The following is an 18399-nucleotide window of genomic DNA, read 5'->3' on the forward strand; positions in this document are numbered from 1 at the left end:
GCTACTCACCCAGAGTCAGTTAAGGTTTGGCAGACAGCCAGAAGGCAATCTGAAGGAGTATGTCTGCCTGGTGATAACAGAGACATGCAGACAGCTCCCTGATTGGTCAAGCTCTTTCAAGGGTGTGATAATTAATGGCCTACTAACTGGAATGTGTTAGTTCAGTATTCAGAGGTTCAGAGTTCCGTGTGTCAGTGTAGGAGTTGTGAGTCGTGTCAGAGAGAGCTAGCAAAAGATCTGTGTTCTGTTCCTGTAAATAGTCCACTGTATATAATAAACACCTAACTACAAGTTCCTGGTTCCTGCTTCGTCTATCCTGTCAGCAGCCAAGTCGCCAATTGCTTCCGTGGATTCTGCGTTTACTCTGCTAGGTCTGGCTAAGGTCCTGCAGCTAGTCAGAAAGTTGCGAAACACCAAATAGGTTTTGCCAATACAGACAACTGCCTTAAAAAAAACAAGGGCAAATGTGCAAAAAAGCAGATCTAAATCATCAAGGGCCAGGTACGTCAGTAGTGCTCTGCCATTCTACAGGAGAAAGGCTGGTTGAGGCCCTGTTGAAAACCGGGGGGGGGGGGGGAATCACTGCAGACTTAATCTTGGAGGACAGCAGGGGTATGCAATGTTGTGGCAGCAGTATCATCTGGATTCTCTGTAATAACAGAGTGAAGAAATGATGTCGGTTCCAGAGAAAACAGCCAGTGTGTAAATATCCAAAGAAAACAAATGCAAATGCAAAATTCAGAGTCGGGCATGCCTGGCTGCCGTAGCTCTTTGGACCTCAGCCATCAAACAAAACTGAAGTTCAAGAAAACTGAAAGACGTGGAGAAATAGGAGTAAGATCTGGGAGAGCATATTCTCTCCAGGCAATCCTACACATGCAAAACATAACAGCTAAAATTGCTTTTCAGGGTGTTGGAATGACAATTAAGTTTCAGGTTTCTGCGGATTGCTATAGCAAACTTGTAGCGAAGGGTTGTAAAATACATGCTTTGCACGCAGGAAGTCCCTGGTTGAATCCCTGGCAACTGGGAACCCAGCCAAATGGGTGGGGTATAAATAATAATAATATATTATTATTATTATTATTATTATTATTATTATTATTATTATTAATGTTTGGGGACCTCTGCTATAGACCATACTCAGCTAGGTGTCAAAGAACAGCCCCCTGTTTGAAAGGGTTCTTCATTTGAAGGGCTGCCAGGTTCATTTCTGGTTTAAAGATAAAGACCTCTAAGAAGGGAGAGCAGAAGGGGGCTTTGAAGATGCCCATCACTTAGTTTCTGGGCAGCAGACTGAGCAGACATGGGAGTCCACTGGTCAGTCTTCCCCGCAAAGGTGAGATGTATTACAGGCTACAATTTACACACATTCAGCCAGGCTGTCTTAAGCATATCCCGTGCCGTGGTGCAAAGCTCCCTCCAGCACACACACACACACACCGGTTCCCAGAGTTGTCGATGGGGCTGGAGGAGGCGGGCAGTTGCTGGAGGCAGCTCCTCCAGCGGGGGAGAGGCGGAGGCTGGACGTGGTGCCTCCCAGCTCCGCTGGACGCTTCGTGCCACAGTGGCCATGGCAGATGAAGGCTCCATGCGCAGCGCTGCTTCGGCACAGCATGGCAGAAGCGGGCGAGAGCAGTGAGTTGATGCCGGGAGGCGCCGCATCCAGCCTCCGCCTCCAGCCTCTCTGGCGCCCTCCAGAACGTGGCGCCCTGGTGCCCCGCGCCACTTGCCTCTATGGACAAGATGCCCCTGCTTCCAACTGCTGCTCAACCATGCGCACACACATCACAGTGACTTGGAATTGGCCGGAAAAGAGACATAACAAGGTGCACATATGTGCACTCTGCTGTCGCACGCAATGACCTGGAACAAAACCCCCACACAAATTGGGGGGTTCCCTGTAAACATTTCTGTTTTAAATATAGTAAAGATAAAGGGACCCCTGACTGTTAAGTCCAGACGTGGACGACTCTGGGGTTGTGGCACTCATCTCGCTTTACTGGCTGAGGGAGCCGATGTTTGTCCGCAGACAGTTTTTCCGGGTCGTGTGGCCAGCATGACTAAGCCGCTTCTGGCAAACCAGAGCAGCGCACGGAAATGCCGTTTACCTTCCTGCCGGAGCGGTCCCTATTTATCTACTTGCACTTTTGGCGTGCTTTCGAACTGCTAAGTTGGCAGGAGCAGGGACCAAGCAACAGGAGCTCACCCCGTCGGTGGGATTCAAACCACGACCTTCTGATCAGCAAGCCCTAGGCTCTGTGGTTTAGACCACATCCCTTAAAATATAGTAGTCAGTTCTAAATGTGTTTCTATACCTAAATTGTCACCTGCAACTTGAAAGCATATCTTTTTCAGTTATTCATTTCCTTACCCCCCCCTTTTTTTTTGCTTATTGTGCCTATCTAAACCAACCAGGTGAGTATCAGAGATGAAATCGGACTCTTAAGATACATTCAGTATAGTGCTGAGCTGAATTCTGCAAAAAAAATGACACCTCTAGCAACTTGCACTATCAAAATTTTAATAAGGAATTCCTAAAGGGGGTGGGGAATAGAGATCGTGTTTTGCTTTTGGTTTTTAGGGAGAAGCAAAATAGGGTCTTTTCTTGGTCAACAAGGACAGCGGGGGGAATATGGCATTTTTGCAAGGCTGCTGTGAGCCCTGAAGCCTATTTGCATAAGTCATGGTTGCTGTGGTTTAATCTCAGGAAAACAAATGGATAAACCATGTCTTTATATATATATATCTGATGTTAGTCGAGATCAGGTAGGATCCCATGGCCAATGGCTGTTTCCGAAGATCCGGGCTGATTTTGGCTTCTGCTGCTTATCAGGGGTGGTTGTCTTTGGAAATCGTTTCTCCTAAAGGAAGCACCTCCTTCTTCGCAACTGATGGTTTTATCTGTCTCCTCTCAGGTGGCTCTGCTGTGGCTGGAAGAAGCAGCTTTTGTGTAACCGGCAGAGAAAGGGCAGAGGGAAGAGTTTCAAAGGACAAGCAGCTCCCGGAGAAGACTCCATAGAAAGCACCGCATTTCCCATCGTCTCACATACACAACAGTGGAGCAGATTGATTTCCGTAAGTCCCACCAACCAACAAAAAGCTACTTTGCATACGGAATTGATGGGGAACGGGCGTATTTCCATTTTAAAGGATGCCTTTTCAAAGTTATTTTTAGTGGGGCCCTGCAATAAGATAACCCCCAACACCTGAATTGCAATGTGTGGGTGCAGCAATATGATATAGGTCCTGTTTGTCCCATCACAAACACACACACACACACACACACACACACACACACACAGTAGGCTTTATGGGTCCCCCCCCCAATGTTGGCTAAGGAAAAACAAAATAGAAGAGATCTGTTAGGGTGGAAAATACTCAAATGTAAATCGGTCTCCTTCTCCACTGAAAGAAGTAATTTGAAGACACTCTAAGGGTATTATGGCTCCAGGAAGAAATCTCTTCCTGTGGTTTTTAACAATTTAACTGATTAGTTTTTAAAAAGCATGATGCTTTAAGAAAAATACAAAAGCGTTCAACACCCACCCCCTCTGCTAGAAGACTACTTCGCAGAACACACACGATTTCCAGTGAAAATGCACAATTCAGCCCCACTCTCCCTTCTGTCTTTAGGCCAACCTTCCCCAACACGCCACCCTCCAGAGGCAATCCCTATTGGCTGGAGGTGATGGGAGCTGTAGACTGAAGCATCTGGAGGGCACCAAGTTGGTGAAGGCTGTTCTAGGCATTCTTCCTCCTCTCTTCTTGAAAGTCCACCCATCTTCCTGTCCTGTTCCTTGATTTGCAGACCATTGCTCTTCCTTTCACCTTCTGTGACCCATACAGAGATATTGTAGGTCCTCTTCCAAGCCTTCATCTACTTCTTTTCACAAAGTCTGAATCCATCGGGGTGGGTGGGTGGGAATAAAATAAATATTGATGGATGGATGTTTTTAAAGCATAGTTATGATTTTTTTCCTCAATCTTACTGCTTTAACTTTTTATAAACCACTTTGAGGGTTTTGTTTTGTTTTGGCAGCCAAGCGATATATAAATTTTATGAAATAAATGCACTTTTATGAATGCATCCTTAATGCATTTATGGGTTCTATGTATTACAGAAGTGCAGAGTGGAAATATTTTTGCATTATTACCATCTCACTCCCTGTATTCAGCCCACCTCTATTTTGATTCTGTGAACAAAGCTCACCTTGTCTTAATATCTCTGTTTATATTCACTTTTTTAAAAGCAAAGCTTTTTATTTAACCACAAACACCCAACCCATGGGCGTAGAATCAATGAAAACACAATGGGTTATATTTTGTTTTGTTTTGAGTTTAGTGGTTTCATCCTTTGTCTGTTTGCAATTGTTCATATTAATTCCACAAATTAATATTACCAATTCTATGTCCATTTAATTTACATTATTTGGGAGTTCAGGTCCAATTTTGTTCATAATCACCTTTCTTAGTTTCCTGGGAATTACTTCTTTTTTATTTAGATAGTAGTCATGTACAACCAGTCCAAAATGATGTGATATTATGCTCTGAGCATATGCACAGCCCCTAAATAGAGTTCTTTGGGGGCAATTTGCAATAGGAGAGGGCTGATGAAAACTGGAATCCAATAACATCTGGAGAGTATGATGCTTGCAGTTACATCTGCTGTTCCCTGGCTTGATCCCCATGGCAGAAATGTAGGATAAAATGTATTAAACGTTTAAGCTTATGACCTGGGTGCCACAAAGAAGCCTAAGTGTTGTACATGGAAAAACTGGTTGTTGATCACCAGAGCCATAATGAGTTACCCTTAAGAATGCTGCAGCAATTCCAGCAAAAGTAAGAGGAGAATCTTAGGATTCAATCTCATTTATTCCAGTTTCCCCATGGCGTGGATTTCAGAGGCATTCCAACTGCATGTCACTGTGACTTGGATAAGAATCACTATATGGCTGACAGTTTGTGCTTAAATTGAAGTGCTCGTTTGGAAAACTCTGTACACTATTTCCTTAGGTGTCTGTCACAAGACTAGAGACAGGATTTCAATGATACCCTGCCCACTTTATATTGTCTTGCCATTTAGGCTCTTGATACATAGATTTCTGCTTATGGGAATACATTCCAATTAGATGCCCTTAAAAAAGAGAGAGAGAGAGTCCATTTTTTAAAGTGACATTTTTCTTAGTGAGAGCTGCAAACTAGCAAAAGAGTTGGGTGTTGTCACTGCCAATTCCTTTGCACAATTCGGAAAGGCTGTTTAAGTAGCTGTGAACAGGGTGTCTGTAGTTTCCAAGAGTTTGGGTTTTTTTAAAAAAATAAATAAATGGTGATGTGGAAGGGGAAACAGTTTTGCTAGGTTCCCCCCCCCCCCCAAAAAGAACCCCAGTGAACTCATTTGTTCATGGTACACCAGGTATCTCATTCAGATTTCAAGTCTGAGTAATAACTTCAAAAGAGTTACAAGGAAGTCCAAGGATCTGTGCAAATGATCTTTTGTCAGAATCTACAGAACCTTTTTTGCACCTCATAAATAGCTCTTCTTTGCTAACTGCATTTAGATGGTTACAAGTCCTGGGGAAATAGCAGGTTCGTGCTGTCCTTCTTTCTAGTGAGATGAGTACTGTATTTACTTTCAAAAGCATCTATTAGACCAGTATCTTTTTCACTCTCTGGTTTTCTGTTCAGTACCAGAGAAAATATATGATACGTTATTGCTTTTCATTACTTCCATTTGTATCCTGCCTTTCTTTGATCGTGGAGCTGAGGGTTATAGCCAGTGCTAGTCCTACTCTGAGGAGACTCGTTGAAAACAATAGACATGGCTCACTTAGGTCCACTAATTTTAATGACAGATAGGTAGCCGTGTTGGTCTGCCATAGTCAAAATAAAAAAAATCCTTCCAGTAGCACCTTTAAGACCAACTAAGTTAGTTCTTGGTATGAGCTTTCGTGTGCAAGCACACTTCTTCAGATACACAGTGTGTATCTGAAGAAGTGTGCTTGCACACGAAAGCTCATACCAAGAACTAACTTAGTTGGTCTTAAAGGTGCTACTGGAAGGATTTTTTTTAATTTTAATGAGTGTACTCTGAATATACATTAATTAGAGATGACCTTCAGTGAGGTGACTGATGTCAGTATCCTTTTCCTATAGATTGTAGAGCAGCATGCCATTTTGTGGTTCAATCTCTTTTCCTGCTCATTTAGATGGGACAGACATTTTTTATCACGCTATGTCCCCCATAGCAGCCATTTTGTGTTATGCCACACCCACATAGCAGCCATTTTCTGATTGGTGCCCACTGCACTTTTCAAAATTCAGAATGTTTCAGGCTGGCCCCCCCAAAAGTTGGGGACCCTGTCCTTTGGTTAAAGATATAATGATAGGTAAAAAGGTAAAGGACCCCTGGATGGTTAAGTCCAGTCAAAAGTCCAGTATGGCGCTCATCTCGCTTCAGGCCGAGAGAGCCAGCGTTTGTCCACAGACAGCTTTCCGGGTCATGTGGCCAGCAGGACCTAACCACTTCTGGCACAATGGGATACCATGACGGAAGCCAAAGCACACGGAAATGCCGTTTACCTTCCCGTCACAGCAGTACCTATTTATCTACTTGCACCGGTGTGCTTTAGAAATGCTAGATTGGCAGGAGCTGGGACAGAGCAAAGGGAGCTCACCCCGTCACGGGGATTTGAACCACAGACCTTCTGATCAGCAAGTCCAAGAGGCTCAGTGGTTTAGACCAGAGCGCCACCCGCGTCCATAATGATATGTACAGATAGGGTGACTATACGCAGAAGCAGCACTTTTTTCCAGGGGGATCTCGCCAGAACTCAGTTCCGGCATCTTTTAGGTGGGTTCTGGAATATCTCAGGTGAGTTCCAGCACCTCTCAGGTAGGTGCTATTGCCATTCTAAAAGAAAGAGTTGAGTTCTGGCACCTCTTTTTCTAGTAAAATAGCACTGAGCAGAAGCGATCAGAAAAACCAAGCTCTCAACAAATATCACAGGATAACAAAGGATCAGGGGCCCAATACCATTGTGCAGATGGTCAAAAATCTGGGTACAGCCAGTGAGTTCATATATGACAGAATAGCAAAGGGTAGCCATTGAGGGTTCAGTTGGAGACAGAGATCCTACGAGGAGAGAGTGCACAGAGACCGAGACGTTAGGGTTGCCGTACGTCCAGAATATCTGGAACACCTGTAGCCAGCGGCAGTGTCTGGGTGAAAATCATGAAAAATGTCCAGGAAATCCAGATGTATGGCAGCCCATGTTGGCAGTGCTGTTTTTGTGTGTGTGTGTTTTTTTGCTGATTTTCCAAAAAATAAATAAAAAATAGCTTTACGTTATTTTGCCAATAAAGCTCAACAACTTTGCTCAAAAAAGCTCAGTAACTTTTCTGTCCAGATTCTCACTGTTTGAAATATGGCAACCCTACGTAACACAAAATGCCTTGAGGGTGAGATGGCTGTAAATCAAACTGTGAAAAGATTGAAATTCCCTTTTCTATGCTACTATTTTTATTATTATTATTAATTCTTCCCTTCCTCCAAGGAGCTCAGGGTGCGATTCATGATGCCCCTTTGAATTTATTTCCCATAAAAAATGTTGAATAGGTTAGGCCAAGCTTCCTCAAACTTGGCCCTCCAGATGTTTTTGACCTACAACTCCCATGATCCTTAGCTAGCAGGACCAGTGGTCAGGGATGATGGAAATTGTAGTCTCAAAACATCTGGAGGGCCGAGTTTGAGGAAGCCTGGGTTGGACTGAGAGACCAAGTGGCTGAGCTTTTATGACTGAGTGGGTTTTTGACCTTCATAAAAACATAGAGAACCATTATTCTGAGTCAGACCATTGGTCCATCTAGATCTGCATTGTCTACACTGGTTGGCAGCAGCTCTCCAGGGTTATATAATAATAATAATATTATAATAATTTATTATTTATACCCCGCCCATCTGCTGAGTTTCCCCAGCCACTCTGGGCGGCTCCCAGTCAAGTGTTAAAAACAGTACAGTGTTAAATATTAAAAACTTCCCTGAACAGGGCTGCCTTAAGATGTCTTCTGAATGTCCGGCAGTTGTCTATCTCTTTGACATCTGATGGGAGGGCGTTCCACAGGGCAGGCACCACTACCGAGAAGGCCCTCTGTCTGGTTCCCTGTAGCCTCACTTCTCGCAATGAGGGAACTGCCAGAAGGCCCTCGGCGCTGGATCTCAGTGTCCGGGCTGAACGGTGGGGGTGGAGACGCTCCTTCAGGTATACAGGACCCAGCCCTACCTGGAGGTGCTATGGATTGAACCTGGAACCTTCTGTGTTCAAAGCAGATGCTCTACCATTGGGCCGTTGCTTTTGTACCAGTTCGGTTCTCTCATATTGTGTCACCATTCCTATGGAAAATAAACTCCTTTTTTTTTGAGGACCCTAATTTCTCCTTAATAATCCAGGGGTGGCAAGCCTCTGCCCCTCCAACTGTTCTTGGACTACAACTCCCATCAGTCTTAGACAGCATGACCAATGGTCAAGGATGATGGGAATTGTAGTCCAACATCTGGAGGATCACAAATTCCCAACCTTTGTTATAACCACTCACTTCCTGTCTCACAGTTCCTCATGGTAGACACACATGGTAGCAACTTTTCCATCAACGTCTGGCCGCAGAACCATCACTGAATATTTCCATGGCCTTTATATAATATTCAAAGTGAATGCCTTTTTCCTTCCCCCCCTGTTTATTTTGGAGCACACTACCCTATCTATGAACTTTAGAAACCTTGTAAACTTTAAAATTCTGCTTCCACTTACAGATAAAAACAACGTTGTTTAATGCTGGTGTTCAAGGTACATTAACTTTGTCTGCTAAAGATCTCCTTGCCTGTTGCTGTGGTGTTCAAAAGAAAGAAAAAAGAAAAAATCCCAGTGTTTATGTTATAGAGACATCCCTGGAGCAATCTATTCTTAAAGATTGGTTTGCGATTAGTTCCTTTGGAAGGGAGAAAGTGGCTGATTTGTAATTGTTACCCTTCAGACATGTTACAGTACCTTCTCTTTCTCCCACTCAAAGCTTCTGTTTCAGATACCTCTAGACCACCCATTTGGAAAAGACCTCAAGGGATTGGGTCCAGTGTACTGAAGTGAGTGGTTTGAATAAGGCTGCAAATCCTTGCTCAGGCAGGAAGGTCACTAGGTGGTAGTTCTCGTGAAAACCCTAAACAAAACAAAACAAAACATTGGCATGTTTTTTTGGTATGCTAGGCAGCCAAGTGCCAAAAGAAATGAATAAGAGCAGGCCCAGGAGATGATGAATCAATTGGAATCGGTTGTGAGTCCATCTTAAATTGTATGAAGGAGCTGAACCAGGTAGCGTTATGCAAGCGCTACAGAAGGTGGTGAATTTTGCCATCAAAATGCAGGAAACCCAGGCAAGGAAATAATGAAATATTCAGCTGCTATTTACGGAATTGATTTGAAGATCAAGAAGTTACGAGCAGCTAGATGAAAAGGATTAAGTAGGAAGCGTGAATGGAGAGATACTATGGTGCAGAATTAAATTGGCGTTTCAGCTGTTCAATACTTTATGTGGATGTTATGAACAAGGAAGGGAAGGATATGGGCATGCAGATACGGTAGAGCCTTTGCTTTTCATAGTAGGGGGTGGTAGTTCCTTCAAACGGGGGTGCGTGGCATGGGGCGCATGGCATTTCCCTCCCCACCACCCATCAACTTTTGTATGTGCTTTTTGGGCTTTCGTTTCTGCATCTTGAGACCCAGCAACCTCACCCACTAACCTCTCCCCGCTAACCTCTCCCCACCATAAAATCACCCGCTAACCTCTCCCCACCATAACAATGCAGGGAGAAGTGTGGGCTGCTTCTCTTGCTTTTATTGCAGTGTTTGATGCGGCTGAATGAGGCAGCCCCTTGCTTTTCACTGTCTTTTGTGGGTAGGGTGACCAGGTAAAAAGAGAACAGGGCTCTGCCCTACACAACTGTTATGGGAGCTGGAGCCCTGCCCTCCTTTTCCCCTGCTCACCCTACTTGGCAGGGGCGAGGAACCTTTGGTTCTCTAGCTGTTGCTGAACTACAACTCCCACCATCCCTGGTCATTGGCCATACTTGCTGGGGCTGGTGGGAGTTGTAGTTCATTAACGTCTGAACATCTGGTGGGCCAAAGGATTCTCACACCTGCTATAGAGAGACCCACAGAGTTGTGCATCTCCGCCTCTGTTTAGTTTTCCTGTCTCCAGATCTGTGAGCATTGGTGGATATGTGTGTGTGTGTGTGTGTGTGTGCATACGTGGTGCATTCTTACATGGGAGTAAATTGCACTGAGAAAGTTGGGACTTTCTGTTGCATATAGGAGTTCATTGCACAATATGTAAACTAGGTTAGGCTATTAGTCTACTAAGGCCAGTATTTTCTATTCCAGGGATGGAGAACCTGTAGTCCTCCAGAGGTTGCTGGAGGAGCTCCTATCAGTCCCACCAAGCTTGGCCAATGGTCAGGGTCAGGGATAATGGATGTTATAGTCCAACAACCTCGGAGGGCCACAGGTTCCACACCCCAGCCTACCCTTACTAGCGGTGACTGTTCAAAGTCTCAGACAGAAGTCTTTCCTATTGCCTGATACCCAAGCCTTTTCATTGGAGAGTCAGTGTTTGAATCAGGGATCTCCATTGTGTTCTACAATACCTCCCCAAATCAGATTTAGGAGTAATTTCCTCAGTGTTTTGGTAGGACCTTCTCTTCTACCACCACCGTCGACTCCTTCTTCTTCCTGAAGCCTTGATTCAAGTTAGTTTCCAGATTGTTTTACACAATGCATTTGTTCCCACTGAATGTATGAAGGGAGGAATCATGATCACTCCCACATGCCCCAAACCCAACCTCTGTTCATTTGGACAAAGGTTTAAGCAAACCCAACACACAATTATTTTGCATTATTTGGATGGAGCCTGACACATGCAGTGGCTCACAATGGGAAAATATCAATTAAAAAGCACTACATATACTTAACAATGTACCATCAAATACTTTATCTAATCAAATCAAATAGGAGAGGGAACAGAAAAAATAAAAAAGCAGCAACAAGAAGTTAATAAAATAATCATAATAAAATATCAGAACCAGTAAGAATCTGGAAATAGATTCTGAGTATTGAACATCAGTATTGCTTCACTAAAAAAGGCCTTTAACTTGGCATCTAAAACTTAGCAGAGAAAGGTGCAGATGAACCTCTCTAAGGAGTCTTCCATATGTGGGTCACCACCACCAAAAAGGCCCTTTTCTGTAGTTGCCGCCTGCCTAACTTTTTCAGGCAGAGGCAGCCTGTGCTGTAATGCATTTAGGTAATTACAGACTCTGGGGAGCCCATTAAGATTTTAATGTTCATAAAGGTGGTAAAGGCAGCTCTGTTGCATTTGAGAGTTGTCCTGTTCACCCTGCTGAGTGAGGCCCTGGAATCAGGGGGGAGGGGGGCAGACCGCCCCGGGTGTCTTCACTGAGGGAGGTGACAATTGGCAGTTGCGAGTCAGTGGCATGCCGAATGTCTGCCATTGGCGGCTCGCTCCACCCTGTGGGCGGCTCTCTCTGCCCTCGGCTGCAGGACGTGCTTGCCGCACCATGCACCAGAGCAGCTATCCCATGCCTGGGAGGGCACCCTCCATGCCCCATGCCCCCCTCAGGAGCGTGCCCGCCTTGGGCAGTGTGGGCCTATGCTCCGCCACTGCCTGGAATCCTGCCCTCGGTGTGTTTGGATGTAGACACAAATGAGAAGGGGAATGAATGAAACCTACCGATATCAATAATTGTACCACTTGGAGTGGCATGCATTACAAATAGATGCTGTTCACAGGCATCTGCAGCCAGCCTTCTTAGCTGTATTTTCTTTTGGAGTGATTCAGCAGCTAATATTCCAACTGGGCATTTTTTACTCCCCCCCTCACTGTTGTATGAAGTCATGCCGTTAATCAACAGGAACTAAACACAAAATGGGTATGAGACTCGTTTCTCTCAGTGCTGCCATTCCTGCAGATGAATTAAAGTTCTGGGTAAGGATCTCTAGAGGTCACTTTTGGCTAAACGTGAACAATCATCAGTTATGAGAGCTGGGCTCGGCCAGTTGCCAGCTGTACTTTAGATTTTTCTGCATTATGAGCTAAAGGGATAAAGCCAAGATTGGTCTGTTTCTGCCGTGAATGTTGCTTCTGTTCTCCTCCTGGCTTTTACTTTCCAGCTAATGACAGATGCGTCCTGGTCTTTCTGATCAAGGCTAGGGCATGTTGGGCTAGTGAATTCCAGACTGGAGTGGGGAACCAGTGGTGGTCCACATGTTGCTGGGCCAATGGTCAGGGATGATAGGAGTTGTTGTCCAGAAACACCTGGAGACCCTGGTACAGAGCAACTTGGGCCTCCAATCTGAGCGTGCATGTGACTGTGCGAATTAGTGCATATACCGTATTTTTTGCTCTATAAGACTCACTTTTTCCCTCCTAAAAAGTAAGGGGAAATGTGTGTGCGTCTTATGGAGCGAATGCAGACTGTGCAGCTATCCCAGAAGCCAGAACAGCAAGAGGGATTGCTGCTTTCACTGCACAGCGATCCCTCTTGCTGTTCTGGCTTCTGAGATTCAGAATATTTTTTTTTTCTTGTTTTCCTCCTCCAAAAACTAGGTGCGTCTTGTGGTCTGGTGCGTCTTATAGAGCGAAAAATACGGTAATAATTAGCATAAAGTGAGCGTTCTTATTCCCAAACCCTCCATCTTTACTCAGGTGAAAATAGGGACATTATCCCAGTATTAATACCTGCTGCCTTGTGGGATGGCTTCAGGAGAAGAAAAGGCAAGTCTTGGCAACTCCTTCAGCCAAGCTGGTACCAGATATTTTGCTCTGCTTTCCTTTGGAGACCACACCAGCGAGGCCAAGAGGGGGGTCTTGTCATCTGGGCAGCCTAGGAGCTCCATACAGGCTTGTGCCCTGGGGAGGTCCTTCGGTACTGCTAATAATAATAATAATAATAATAATAAAATAAATTTTATTTATACCCCGCCCTCCCCAGCCAAGACCGGGCTCAGGGCAGCTAACACCCGATATAAAAACAAATTGATTGAAATGCAACTTAAAAACAAGACTAAAATACAACATTAAAACATTAAAATATTAAAATATAGCCTCATTTCAATGGAGACTCAAATCAAAAACTTTTTGGGGGATGAAAACGTCAAGTCTTCACCAAGGCTAACTTTCCAGACTGGTCCTACATAGGCCAGAAAAAAGCCAGGGAAGTCCCCAAATAGGAGTTCCATTCCAGGAGGGGGAAGGGGAAAAAGGAAGAGGGGGAGGGAATAAAATTGTTTCCAAGCCGAAGGCCAGGTGGAACAACTATGTCTTACAGGCCCTGTGTAAAGAAATCAGATCCTGTGGGGCCCTGGTCTCATGAGGCAGAGCATTCCACCAGCCCGGAGCCAGTGTTGAAAAGGCCCTGGCTCTGGCTGAGGCTAATCTAACTTCCTTAGGGCCCGGGACCACTAGGGTGTTGCTATTTATGGACCTTAAGGTCCTCCATAGGGCATACCGGGAGAGGCGATCCCATAGGTACGAGGGTCCTAGGCTGTGACAGAGTGGTTTAACTTCACCCCCAGAGGCACACTCCATTGTCTGTCAAGACAGATGGATGCCAAAGGATCACTGACCAAAAGCCACATCCTGACATCACACAAAATTCTTCTCCACCTGCCTTTCAGCATGTTCGTGCTCTAGATTCCCTCAGTTCAACCCTCAGGTCACATCCATACATTTAATGTACATGCATACCACTTCAACAGTCGTGAAAATCCTGGGAACTGTAGTTTACTCCCCCACAGAGCAACCATCCCCTTCACCCTTAGCAAACTATATCTCGCAGAATGATTTGGGGGAAGCCATGACTGTTGAGGTAGTATACCAGTGCTTTGAATGTTTGGTGCAGGAGCATAGTTGCAGGATGAATCCCTTCTGTTTTGCTCTACTTCAGCCATGTGCTGCTTGGACTGGTCCAGTTTATTTGTCTCTTCCTTTCCCCCTACCCCCTCTCTGTGTGCCTAACACCAGGCTGATGAAACAAACTCTTTCTCAGCCCTTCATGGATTTTGCGGAACTCATCATGTGTATTTTTTCTTCAGATACATCCATGGAGCCACATGAAATTGGTGACAGCTTTACACCATTATTTCAAGATTCATAGCTGAAGGTTCTCAGTGAGAGAGAGCTGTCCAAATCTTTCTAGCACACAGAATGCTGTTTCCTGGCATATTTATTGCAGCAAAGCGAATTTGTGTCCCAAAGATAAATATAGCGTTATCAGCAACAGCTGTCTCTCATTTTTATTTGTTTTTATATTTGACTATAAGTTCAATTCTCTAAAAACACCCAGAGCTGTAAATCCTATGACACGAGGCCCTGTGATTTAGTAGCTTGGGGTGTTTAGGGGCTGTGATTTAGGGAACACATTTATGGTACACGAGACAATTAAATAATGTGCCATACTGCCACCCTCTGGAATATACAAAAACAAAACAAAACACCAAAACCTGAGGTGGAAGGTCATTATTTCATCCTGTCTGTGGCTATTTGGTTCCTCAGGACAGAGAATGCTTCAACATCTGTTCTTCTGCACATCTGTATAGGTGTACTGACTTTTGCCCACCCACATTGGCGATAAACCTATCAAAATGTAAACACATTGTGGACATGAAGATGGACCGAAGTAGGATGCAGAAGGCCAAGAACAGGGCAGTATTTTTATCACCATTAAGCTTCCTACTATTGCTGCAGACAGTTTTGCAGCAGCGGCTAACTTTCATCGAGACTGGTAGGAGGAGCCAGAGCTGACGATAGGTGGAGCCAGAGTGAATGACAGGCAGAGCCAACTCATTCCAGTTTTCTTCCTGTCTTCCTCCCTACTGAGTTCTACAAGGGAGAACAAGGGCTGGCTCAAGACATTTTGGCACCCAAGGTGAACCACAAAATGGCGTCCCCACTTAAAGGTTTACCTTTAAATGCAAACTGAACCTAATTTCTACCCCATCCCTAGTAAAGGCACACCATGGTGTGCAAGAAGCAGAGGTCGCTCCACAAACTAAAAGCCCTGTCCACAGAAGTGCCCGTGATATTTCTGATGCAGTGTATCTAACCCACATGTCTAAACTGTTGAAGCACTGAGCTGTCTCTCCTTTCCCACATGAGATTAGCTGTTATGATGCTTTGCAACCAGTCCTTGACTGCACCAGCCTTAGCTGAGAGGTTTAATCCTGGAGGGAGTCGGAGGACTTAACACGTCCCATGAGAAATCTAGCATCATCCGCTCAGTGGAAGGGTTGGGTTTGTTTTCAAATATTTTCCATCAGTTGTATCCTTGGCGATGACACACAAAAGGGATCCTCTCCTTTTTGGAAGTGACCTATGCAACACGCAAAGCTATCTAATGTACAATCCCATCCTAACCATGTACACCTGTGATCCAAAGATTCCAGGTACTCCTATTTACCAGGGACAGCTCCCAGTGCAAAAAGCAAAAATATAACATGGTCCCTTTTCCCTTCCGGTTTTTTTTTATCTTGGGGGGTTGCCTTATTAAAATTTTGTTAGGGTGAGTTACTGGAGGTTTCTGTCTTGAATTCAGCTCCCTCCATAGAAGTTAAATCCACAGGTGCACTTTTTCTTTAGTGCACATCCGTTTAAGCACTTGCACATAAACAACAAGACATCACACAATGCACAGCATGCCACAACCAGTAACTGTGGAGGAAGATTCAGGTAGGTAGCCGTGTTGGTTTGACACAGTCGAAATAAATAAAAAATTGTCCAGTAGCACTTTAGAGACCAACTAAGTTTGCTCTGGGTATAAGCTTTCGTGTGCATGCACACTTCTTCAGACACACTGAAACAGAAGTCACCAGACCCTTAGATATAGTGGGAGGGTGAGGTGGGGTATTTCTCAGGAGGGTAGTGGGAGATGGGTGATTGACCCAATGGGTATGGTAAAGCTGTTGACGACGGTTAATGACTGCAATTAGTCCTATGGGAAAAAGCAAGGGGTAGTATGCGGATGGTCAAAAATAGCTTTAGCATATGGAACGAGACAAGAATCCAATTCAGACCAGGTCTCTCCATAGTTTTCAGTTTAGTAATAAGTTGTAATTCAGCAACTTCTTCAAATCTATAGATAGAAAAACCCCACTCCACCCTCCCGCTATATATAAGGGTTTGGTGACTTCTGTTTCAGTGTATCTGAAGAAGTGTGCAAGCACACAAAAGCTTATACCCAGAACAAACTTAGTTGATCTCTTATGTGCTACTGGATAATTTTCTGTTTAATTCAACTGTGAAGGAAGAGTGAGTGATGCCACACTGAACAACCAATTCCTTGCAACTGCAGAACAGGCGTTGTGTGGCAACTGTGAACAAAATGCCTCCATTTCTGCTGCCATCAGGGCACTGAATTTACTAATAAAGGGTGGTGATTTGTCTAAAACATTTCCAGGATCTTCAAAACCAAGCAGCAGATGACAAATTCTGAAAAGACCCATACAAATCAGCAATCTCTGGAACAATCCATACTATGGTGAAAGCAGAAAACAGTGAAAAAAGTTAAACAGGTCACAACCAAAGGTAACAGAACACAGTGAAGTTGCTATCCAAAAGCTCTGGGGAAATAAAATAGTTTTTACTTGCTTCCTAAATGCCATTTTATATCCCAAGTGGATATTTCTGGGGAGGGGAGGTATCCTGTGCTCCACCTGATGAGAAATATTTCTCTGTCACGCAGCCAAGCGACATTTTGCTTCCTTCTGTTTATGTCAGTATTCAGAATGCAGGAAACAACATTCATGGTGGTAAAACAAATGGTATTGCTCAATATTACCCTTGAAGAGATGTATACATTGGAGCCTATTCAGCTGAAAACTAAATTTTACTGCAGGATTCTGCAGGGAAAAGGGGTTCTCTCCATGCAAGGAAATTGGTTTTTCCTCTATTTTTCACAATGCACCAATAAGAGAACCCAAAGGAATGTAGAATTCTATCCGTTGCATTAACTTATAGATTTCTGTCCCCAGAAACATCCATCCAACCCCCGTTCTCTTTCATTTGATACTGGCTTCCTCTGCCGCTTCATTTCCCTGCCTCCCTGTGTAATGTATAACCAAGTAGATAAGAAATAATAGTAGTCTGGCTTTTAGCTTCCTCTTTCCACATAAATATTTTTTGGTTTGGTTTGGTTTTTTGCTCGGTTTTCTTGAGCTCCATCTGCACTATACATCTTAAGCACTATTATAACCCTTTAAGCAGCCATGGCTTCTCCCCAAAGTATCCTAGAGCTGTAATAATAATAATAATAATAATAATAATAATTTATTTATACCCCACCCATCTGGCTGGGTTTCCCCTGCCACTCAAAATATTAAAATACAATAATTCATCAAATATTAGAAGCTTCCCTAAACAGGGCTGCCTTCAGATGTCTTCTAAAAGTCCAATAGTTGTTTATTTCCATGACATCTGGTGGGAGGGCGTACCACAGGGTGGGTGCCACTACCGAGAAGGCCCTCTGCCTGGTTCCCTGTAACCTCGCTTCTCTCAGTGAGGGAACCGCCAGAAGGCCCTCAGTGCTGGACCTCAGTGCCCGGGCTGGATGATGGGGGTGGAGATGCTCCTTCAGGTATACTGGGCTGAGGCTGTTTAGGGCTTTAAAGGTCATCGCCAACAATTTGAATTGTGCCCAGAAACATACTGGCAGCCAAGGTAGGTCTGTCAGGACTGGTGTTATGTGGTCTCGGCAGCCACTCCCAGTCACCAGTAATTAGTTAAAGATGCTTGTTTTTTGTTTTTTTTAAATGATATTTATTAAAATTTCAAAGAATACAAGAATTACACAAAAACAAAAAATAAAAATACAAGAAAATACAAAATACAGAAAAAAGAATAACAAAACCCTTATTAAGGTATAACAAAGAAATGAAAAATAAAAAGAAACATACAAAATAAAAACAGTTAAAAACACATTAATTTTCCATAGCATATCTTCCATACACTTATTTCCCCGGACCTCCTCGTACCTCCCTTTTTTGTATTCCAGTTCAGTTTGTTAGTTCAGCAAATCCTTACCATTAAGCTTTTACCCATTTGTGAACCTTTTTTCGTATCTCTTAAAGCATTACAGCTGGAAACCGCTTAGTTTCTATCCAACATCCTTCTAAGATTCATTAATTTTATAATATTTCTGTAAATAGTCTTTAAATTTCTTCCAGTCTTCTTTCACCGACTCTTCTCCCTGGTCTCAGATTCTGCCAGTCATTTCTGCCAATTCCATGTAGTCAATCACCTTCATCTGCCATTCTTCCAGTAGATGCTTGGAGTTGTTAA

General features: G+C 44.0%; 1 protein-coding gene across 8 annotated transcripts in view; it reads left to right on the plus strand.

Moving 5' to 3' along the window:
* The window catches only part of PKNOX2 (PBX/knotted 1 homeobox 2), a 434276-nt gene that overhangs the window by 248422 nt on the left and 167455 nt on the right, over positions 1-18399 (plus strand). For 7 of the 8 annotated variants that reach the window (XM_080982483.1, XM_080982489.1, XM_080982485.1 and 4 more), the window contains one exon: positions 2919-3078. The gene's annotated coding sequence lies outside the window, so the exon portion shown is untranslated. Of the gene's footprint in view, positions 1-2918; positions 3079-16513; positions 16648-18399 lie in introns of those variants that run through there. The other variant, XM_080982490.1, reaches the window with a different exon arrangement.

The sequence above is a fragment of the Podarcis pityusensis genome (assembly GCF_964106645.2).
Source record: "Podarcis pityusensis genome assembly, chromosome: 15".
In the NCBI taxonomy this organism is placed as follows: Eukaryota; Metazoa; Chordata; class Lepidosauria; order Squamata; family Lacertidae; genus Podarcis; species Podarcis pityusensis.